Below are 10,380 nucleotides of genomic sequence, written 5' to 3'. Positions count from 1 at the left end.
TTCCTCCTCATTTACTACCCCTCCATTCGAATATTCCTCCATCAACTCGGAGTGAAAATAGCCAAATCATGAGGACTAGAAGACAGTCGAGCAAGTGAAAAGGACAAAAACCAATTTATCTTGAGTGGGGAGCCAAGCCTCCCTAATTTTGAAGGAAGCCATTGGAGTCTTCAGATGTATAAGTAGAGAGGCTTAGGACCTTAGTAGGATTTGGATTCTTATTGTAAAACTCTATTTTATATATGACTTGCAAGACTTGTGATAGTTTGTTATGTAATCCATGGTTTTTATAATAAAGATGAGTTTTGTTTTGAGCCAGCACTGAGTTAACTCAGAGGGCTAAAGCTCTTGGGTTAGGGCCCAACCCGAGCAGCCAAAGCTCCTCTTTATTGTACATGTATGCTAGCATAGATTTATGGTTTTGTTCATTTGCTTAAGTAGCTTCCTGGTTTTTGTTCATTTGCTTAAGTGGCTGAATTTACATTACAATAGTATAGCATAGCTTCCTCGTTTTCTGTTCATTTGCTTAAGTAGCTGCATTTCCATTACAACAGTATAGCATAGCTTCCTAGTTTTCTGTTCATTTTATTAAGTAGTTGCATTCCCATTACAGTAGTGTAGAGTAGATAGGTTGTGCTTTAGTTTACTTCAATTTGTGCCTTCTTTCAATTAGCAGGGTAGCTAGGAGAAACAGATCACCATAAGGTTGTCCACAGGTGTCTCGGCCTCACCTCCTCCCTCTAGGACCATGGATTAAAGAAGAGACCCTTTTCAATCCCAAAAACACAGTTTTATAGTTCTTGCATGAGCTTTGGAGTTTGTTGTTTGATGCAGTTACTTGTTTCATTTCATTATTATCATTTTCCATCACTCTCGGTCCACCCTCACCCTCACTAGGTTTTCTGTCATTTTCGTTGAAACCTCCTTCAACACGTTCTTCATGCATAATTTCCTTAGCATCTGATTCATAACAACCCTGAACAATCACCATCCAATTCATTAGTTTACCCAATGGCCATTGCGCATGAAGTCTTCCACCTACTTTATCTGCTCCAATATCCACTGTCGAGCTGTCTCTTGATCCAACGGCTATCGCGTCACCTCAAAACTTTTTGTGCTCCAATCTCCCCCATTGATATGTCTCTTGATCCGATGGCTATCACGTCACCTGCTCGCCAACTAGCTTGGCCAATCTCCATCGTTGATCTGCCTTGCCTGATCCGACAGCTATCGCGTCACTCGCTCGCCAACTAGCTTGGACAATCTCCACCATTGATCTTTCTAACCTGATCCGATGGCTATTGCACAATCGCGCGTGGACTCTTGCACGACCGTTATCCACCTGAGAGCATGCAAGAAAAGTGGTTTTATCATGCTACGTGTCACTCAGTTAGGATAATTGCGTGAAATTCAGAAATACAGCTTACAGCTTTGAGGGCGTGCGGGAAACTGCTTACTACCTTCGAAACCTGCTCCATCATTTCCACACATTTTCTTCTTGTGATACAATTTCCGCTATCCATCCTCCGATTAATCTTGTCTGTCCATCTCTTGACTTAATCTTTGTGATAAGATCTCTTCCATTCAACTCCTGTTAACCCTGTTCGTTCATCTATTCAGTAAACCACCCGCGATAAGATCTCCGCAATTCATCCTGTTCACCCATCTATCTACGTAACCTCCTCCGATATGATCTCCGTCATTCATCTTCCATTAACCTGACTGACCTGACGGTCCTTATGCACTGCTACTCCCTCACATCGTCCTTTCACCAATTTCGGTCTCCGACTTCTCTTCCGCTTGAAAACAGATGTAATTTAGTTTCCTTACTTTCACCTTAGTATAGTTTGATGCTCTTTACTTCTGAAACTTAGATAGCAGCATTAGGTTAGTGATTGTTTTAGCAATTCTTCTAAGCATAGATGCTTAATTGGTTAGTTAGGTTATGGTGTGAGTTAGCATTACATGTTGTTTTCTTCATTACTGCAGTAGAGTAGCTCTCTCTTAGAATAGATTTTCTCTTCTTCCATCAAAGAATCAAGCTTCTTTCGACCGTATAGAAGTCTAGCTTGGAACCCCTGGGGTCTCTTGCCAGATGAACAGGGACAACAGGCAGGACCTTCACTTCTACTTGTGCATATAACACTCTCACCTCCAAGTTTGTATGAACCCTGGGTTGATAAGTAAAGCTGGTATCCCTGGGAGTTGCAGAATTCTTGTTGCAATAACTAAGCTCATCAATAATCAATATAATTTGGAATTTCAAATATAACAATTTGACGATTTATATATTTCAGGACTCTAGTCACTACAGTGGATTGGATGTGATAGAATTTGGTGGTGATTTCTTAAATTTAGTGCACCTAAATTTGTTCAACCAAGCTTAGTGGGTTGGATATCACAGGGTATTGTCATACTCTTTTAGCTCAGTGCCTTTCTTCTCTTGTGAAAGCATAGTGGTTATGTTTTTAGTTCTTCTTAGGTGCATTATGACTCGTATTACGATGTCTCCTAGCAAGCAAGCAAGCAGTCATGCAAGGAGTCTTTCATATGCCTTATTGTTTCATTGGTTCTCCTTTGTTTGCGAGCTTTGGGTTCTCATAATTATTAGAAATCCTTGTTTTTCCCTTTTATTTCATCTTCCCACACCCATTAGTCTCAATTATAGATTGTTTTGGGAAAGCCTCCTTGTTTGGACAATTTTCTTTTCATGCAACATACCCAGTAGCAAATGTGCAATTATGCGGGAGTTAGGGACAGAGGACCCTAGGTTAGGTTGTGTGCCTAAGCTCATTCCTAAGAATATACAACCATATTCCATTTTTTTAACCCCCAAACTAAAATTCATGAATAAATTCACCAACTTCAAGCCCTCACCACTAATGACTCTTAAGCCTATTTTGATTCTAAAATTCTAGAAGAGGTAACCAATTGGGTTCCTAAGACTAGTCATACCAGGGGAAGACAAAGCTAGTACTTCAACTCCATCATCCTCAATTGGTAGATGAAATCTCTTCATGGTACGGTCTTGAAGGAGAAGTATGAACACTTATTAATGATATCATCTCTTCTTTGAATGAAATCAAGTGAGTGTAGCAATATCAACACTCATGTCTTGCTAGTTTGGATGCTTAGCTATCTCACCTTGAAATCCATCTATAGTTTGAACTAAAACCTCCTACTCCTATCGATACAAGCGATTAAGGCGTAGATCCAGTCACCCCTTTAAACTCTTCATATCATAATATGCCTTCTAAAAAATGTTTTACTTCTCTATGTAGTCTAGTATATGGTAGTTTTATTAGCTTTCAACACCAAATTTTTTTATTTTATTATTCGTAAACATAAGCTAATGGTCAACATATCTAGTTTCCCTATAGACATTGAAAATAAATATTGCATAACTTAATACACTTTTATCTAATCTTCAACATATCTAGTTTCTCTAGAGATATTGAAATCGAATATTACATAACTTATGACACTTTTGATTATATCTATTTTAAGACTATCGAAATTAAACTAGCAATTCCACCTGATGTTGCAAAGGAAGTGTCATAAGGCAATAGCATATAGCACTAATTAATGCTTCTTTGAAAACTGTCGAAATATCAACAAAAGGCAAGGACATGCTACAATGAAATATTACTACAATACTACTTCATTGAGCCTTAGAAATGTGTTGAAGTAAAAAAACCTTGTCTATTATGCCAACATGAATGCCTCGTAAATAAAGAAATAGATCATAATTTTCCGTGTTCAAAATCAAAGGTTGTTTTGGTACAATTCCTCCATATTTCTTCTTGATCACTTCCTACTACTATATACAACCTTAATGAGTGCAAAGAAATTTTTTTATAGTTTGACACATGTGTCTACAAAGGACTAGAACACTTGTTTAAATAAATTTTGAATTTCTATGTGAATTAACAACTACCCTTGGAATAAAACTACACATATCTAAAATCTCTAAATTGAGCCCAAGAATAGCACCAACTACACCTCTTCTTGAAAAAATTGTCTGTGTTTCTCTTCAAACTGTTGAGTCACCTTTGTATTATTTCCTTCATGATCCTTGAAACTATTCAAAAGATCACATTTCTCTTTACCACTAATCTCCTTGGTGTCTACCATGTTCTTGTTTTAATCCAACAATTTTTTCTTAAGAAAATCTAACCCATGTCATACACTTAAAAATAATATGGAGACCATTCAACAACATTTAAACCATTTTATCTTGAAAATCAAGCAAGTGTGGTCCATAAGCACGACAATGAAAATTATGACTTTTGAGTCACCTTTGTATTATTTCCTTCATGATCCTTGAAACTATTCAAAAGATCACATTTCTCTTTACCACTAATCTCATTGGTGTCCACCATGTTTTTGTTTTAATCCAATAGATGTTTCTTAAGAAAATCTAACCCATCTCATGCACTTAAAGATAATATGGAGACTATTCAACAACATTTAAACCATTTTATCTTGTAAATCAAGCAAGTGTGTTCCATAATCACGACAATGAAAATACTGTTTTTTTACATCAAAATACCACACATCACCTTGGCTTTAAAATATTGGCCACAAAATTTATATAACCTACTCATCTATCTCAATAGTAAAACCATGAAAGAGTTATTATAAATTTCACATTTTAGAGAAGAAACGTAGGGGTAAAGTTGACACAAAAATTTGGATGAAGATAAAATGCATTTGGAAATTTCACATAGTGACCTTTGTGATCCCTTGAGAATTTAGTGATTGGCAAGTCCAAAATATTTTATGACATCCATCGATGCCAAGAAAAAATTAGTTGTGCTTTCTCAAGTACAAGTCATTAGCTCTGAAGTCAAACCCATATTATTATACATCATAAAATCAAGCAGATATTAACTCAAAGCATGCATAATATCCAAACCATTCTCAAAACATTTTGAAGGTAAACAAAATATACAATCTTAATATTTATAGTCAATGAATAAGTTGTCCCATGTGAACCCATAAAAATGTACACTGAGAGTCATGTCATGAATATGTAACTTGGTATATTGTTTGTATATACAACATAATTTGGGGCATTTTAGGGTTCACAGGATATTTAGAGTGAATATCAAGTCCAACACACTTAATCTAAACTCATAATATATATAACATAACTCCATATACTTACATTCATTACTAATCAAGAAGGCACCCCAAATGCACAAAAGATCAAGAGAAGCTCAAATGTCGATCACGTTCGCTAATCAACCTGAACAAAGATTTTCCTTTTTGAAATAAAAAGGACAAAATGTCAACATTTAAAGAATTTCTCCAAAAAAAGATGAACAAAGATAAATCTATAAATCATAATATAATTAACTTCCTACGAGTGCCAAAAGATCGATCACTTTTTATGTGCCCCCCTCGTTAATTGAATTTGTAGAAACAACCTCTGAGTCCTTGGTGATATATAATTTGGATTCCTATTAGGATTTGTTGGAAGAGAATGTCTCCATATTATAGGAGTTCCCTTCTCCTGAATATCTGGACTCGACCTTGGAGAATGACCATGAAGATTTTCTTTTTCCAACTCAGTAGCAATCATGTAACTTGGAATCAATGGAATGCCTTGAGAAGCATGTTCAATATGCTCAATTTTAACAGATCCAAATGAACTATGTCTTTTGGGTTTTTTCTTCTATACCTTTATTTCACCTATTTTCATGCCTTAATATGAATTTATGCCTAGTAATAATAGCACTGTGAGTTATACCAAAAAAGAATCTAAATGCCTTTAACTTTTTTAAAAAATCATCACTTCTTGTACCACCCATCTTAACATCCACCCTGGACATCCTAGGTTATTCTTAATTGATCAAGAGTATATAATTTTTAGGTTGGTGTTCTATGTGCACTATGTATGGGGGTTCATTCCAGCCTTGGATATATTCTGTGAGTTGATGTGATGTTTTACTTATGGCTACAACTTAGTTTTGTTTTTCACCTAGTTATCATGATTCAAAACTCAATCATCATCTCAGATCATTGCAACATTAGATATATCTATGAGCTAATGTGATGTTTTGTTTGTCACAATAATTCAAAACTCAGTTATTATATCCCAATATTTATTTTATCATTGTCTGTTATGCATATGAACCCTTTAGAAAAACCACATGAATGATTTATTTTACATTGTGATCTCCCCAACATGCATGGGGGTTTCAGAAATCAGAGAGAAACTTGAGTGGTTATTGCTATAAATTGTTGTATAATATGAGAAAGTTCGATGGATTCCATAATAGATATGTATTTTGAAATTTTAAAGTTAATCTAGATTCCAAACTTACAAAACTTTGTGGTTGATCCTCCAATAGGAGGAATCTAAGGATGTCACTATATGATAAAAAAATAAGGATAAGGATCTTATCTATTACTATGAATAGATTTGTGTGATTGGAAAATTCTAAAATGTAATCCCTTTCAAAGTTTTATCGATTCTCTTCTTATGTTTTTGCATAAAAGATATGTATTTTAAATTTTCAAAGTTAATCTAGATGCCAAAATTACAAAGTTAATCAACTTTGTGGTTGATCCTCCAATAGGAGGAATCTATAAGGATAAGGATCTTATCTATTACTATGAATAGATTTATATGATTGAAAAATTATAAATGTAATCCCTTTCAAAAATCGATCGTCTTCTTATGTTTATGCATAAGAGATATGTATTTTGAATTTTCAAAGTTAAATTAGATGCCAAAATTACAAATTTAATCAACTTTTTGGTTGATCCTCTAATAGGAAATATCTAAGGATGTCACTATAAGATAAAGATAACGATAAGGATCTTATCTATTACTATGAATATATTTGTGTGATTGGAAAATTCTAAAATGTAATCCCTTTCAATGTTTTATGGAGCGCCTTTTTATGTTTATGATTTGTTCTAGTCCATGCTATTTCTTCTTATGTTTATGATTTGTTGCAGTCCATGCTATTGGTTATTGGATATTCACTACTTCAAATAATGTTGTTTAATTTTTCAGAATAATTTATAAGAATATAAAATTACTAATTAATTCTTTGTATGGTTTAATGTTGTAAAAAATATAAAAATGTAAAAATAAAATACTAAAATATTTAGTAAATACTATCTCTTAACAATATGATTTTTTTTCGTTAAATTTATAATATTTTTTGTTAAAGTATAATATTTATAATTAATGAAGTAAAATACTTAAGCAAATAATATTACACCAAATTTTATTCATATACTCTTTGTATGCATTCCCTTTTTGAAAAAGAAATTAAGAGATATTAATCGTGCCATTCGATGATTAAATCCTATTGTGTAACGTTGAAAGAAAACTCAACATTGGGGACAACCCAAGCTTGACTTTTATAGAACATATGTAGACTGCAAGATTGTTAGAAATTAAATTGCTAAATAATCGAAATCAAATCAACTCCGTGATAAAAATAAATATAATGATGTCACCATATGATAAAAATAAGGATCTTATTTATTAATATGAATATATTTTAAGAATATAAAATTACTCGTTAATTCTTTGTATGGTTTAATATTTTTAAAAAATATTTTAGCTTGCATGATTGGAAAGTTTAGATGCTTGGCTGGCATACTTAGAGTGTCCCCTCCAATGTGAGCTCTAAGCCACCATAAAGACATAACACCAGTGACTTGTTAAGATTCTTGAATTGATGATCTCCAAAGAGACTTTTATTTTTGGTTTTTTTTTTTTTACAGAGTGATCGACTCTCATGTATTTTTGTATTGTTCTGACTAGTATTGAGAAGGTGGCAAAGATATGTTGTTTCCCTTGTGGCAGTTTGAAGTTGTCATCTTTGACTATAGTTAATCAAAGGCATATGTATGACAATGATTTGACTTTTTAGGCCATACAAGTTTTAATTTAAAAAAACTTTATTTTAAGCAGGTAATAGTATTATTATTAATTATAAAAGAATGATATATAAGTTGATCATATATATTTTAAAAAACATGTGATAAAATTTTTAGCTATGGAAACTTTCTCCACATTATCATGGTGTAAAGTGACTTTACAATGTAAATATGATTTGTTAAAATATAATGAGATTTTTTTGAAGTTGAACCACATTAGATGGCTTGAAACATCGACCAAATCTTGATAATGTGATTAATGGGAAAGGCAATCTTAATATCATTATGGATCACAAAATTTTAATATCTAACAATGCACCTAATTCATACCACATACGTAAAAAAAAAATTCATTTAGCTAATTAATCAATTTAATTAAAACTATAAAAAAAAACATAATTACTTTTGAGATAAATTTCAACATTTAGTCTTCATTATTAAGAATATTCTAAAATAATGAAGGGAGAAAATATATATTATCATCACATAATAACAATTATTCATAACTAAATTAAACTTAAAAAAATCATATTTCTAAATAGACATGACCGTATAAATAAATGTACAATATGAATAAAATCATTGAGCGGAGAGGCTCATTCTACAACCCAATATGATGTGTAACCCTGTTTGTTCGTCATCAAAGTTGAAATTTTGCTCATGTGGCCCAAAATAAATGTTTTAAAAAACCTAAAAAAAATAAATAACTCTACAAAAAATTTAAACAATGTATGTTCATAAATGAATTTACAAGTGAAGAAATTGGATCCCTCTGGGTTCATGTTAGATCCATATTTAAAATGGATCTATGCTAGTAGTAATTGTTTCCACCTTTGTACATACGCACATTTATTATTACTCAAAAATAATAGGCACCCTATCACGAATTATTCATTTCATTGTTGTCTCTACTTTCAACGAAATACCAGTCTAGACTCACACTGATTTTGTAACTTTTAATTATATTGTTTCCACCAATAATGATATTATAACTTTTAGTTATTCTGATAGGCATTTTCTTTTCTTGCTTGGGGTCGACAAACATTGTTCGCCCCAACCAATGAGAGAGTTTGACTTTCTCCCTTCCAACTAATTTAAATTTTTCCATGTGTTAGTCCCTCCAACTAATGGAAATTTGGCATTTGTCCAGATTTCCTTCTACCCACGTTCTCTCCATACCTGTTGCCTATTTTTGTAGTGTTGAATTGCATTCATTGTTCTGTACTCACACGCCATCCTCTATGCCATACCTGTTTCAATGCTTACACGCCATCCTCCTTTTGTAGCGCTCAAATGAATTCATTTTTCTGTAGTCACACGCCATCCTCCATCCTTTACGCCATACCTATTTCAATGCTTACATGCCATCCTCCGCCACATTTTCCAGAGCCACCCGATTTTGTAATTAGTTTATTTGTATCATCGAAACCATTATTTTCACATATGAAATATTACACTTTATTTTAATAACATGTGTGCCTCTTCCATGAAAATTGGGATTTTTCCTTGAAAAGTTGTGCCAAATGGATCATTCTTTCCTGAACAACATGTGCTCTATCAAAAATTGAAAGGAAATTCTATCAACTTTGTATTTTTGTTTGTTTGTGACTGAATAGGCAAGGTGCCTTCCTCCTCAAGATTTAATGAAATCCACCTTTGTTTGTATGATTTTTATCCTTACAGACAACCAGGGAGTGTGCCTCTGCACCTTGCTGCTCCAGGAGGCTGCTCAGATTTTGTGTGAGAATTGTTGTCTTGGGGTGTTGACCGCATTTAGTGACATGCCTCTTGGTGAGAACTTCCTTAACTCTCTCTAAGGGAACAACTTCATTCCTCCTGTTTACTCAAAATTTATTATATGTTTAGTTTGTTAGAGATAGGACTACTATAATAGGAGATAAAAAAAAAGAGAATTTACCAAGAGATTTCTGTAGACTACTGATTAATATGTTTTGCTTGGCAGACGCATCCCATATCTAGTAGCCATTAAATACAAACACTCTCCCTGTGCAACCTTACTGAATCCCAATTCTGCAGAACCATTGGTTTGCCCTACCCCACGAAAATTCATAAGTCAACTCAATCCAGAGGCTAAGCTCTTGTTGGAAAAGGCCCTTATGGAGACTAATTGAGCAAGGGATAAAAACATTATGTTTGGAGTTGCCCCTCCAGTGTCCTCTTCCATTGATCAAGAAGACAACGTTGAAGATAATATTTATGATGTGCATTCTTTCTTCTAATGTCAAATATCTATTGATTGGTTGGAACTTGGTAGAATTAAGACACATATCAGGCTAAGAAGTTGTATCAATTATCTTTTTCTTCAAAAGTCAAGAAACTATCATTGCAACTAATTCGTTGTCATTGTTTGTGCCAATATGCGGGCCAGTGAATCTGAGGTTTACTACATTTGTTTTGAGCAACTGTGTACCATTGAAGTTCAGGACCATGGGCATAAAATGTTTGCCCTAT

Source organism: Pinus tabuliformis, chromosome 1_1 (genome assembly GCF_031772625.1).
Source record: "Pinus tabuliformis cultivar Carrire ecotype Pingquan chromosome 1_1, CPIR1, whole genome shotgun sequence".
Taxonomy (NCBI): domain Eukaryota; kingdom Viridiplantae; phylum Streptophyta; class Pinopsida; order Pinales; family Pinaceae; genus Pinus; species Pinus tabuliformis.
This window is presented reverse-complemented; position numbering follows the sequence as displayed.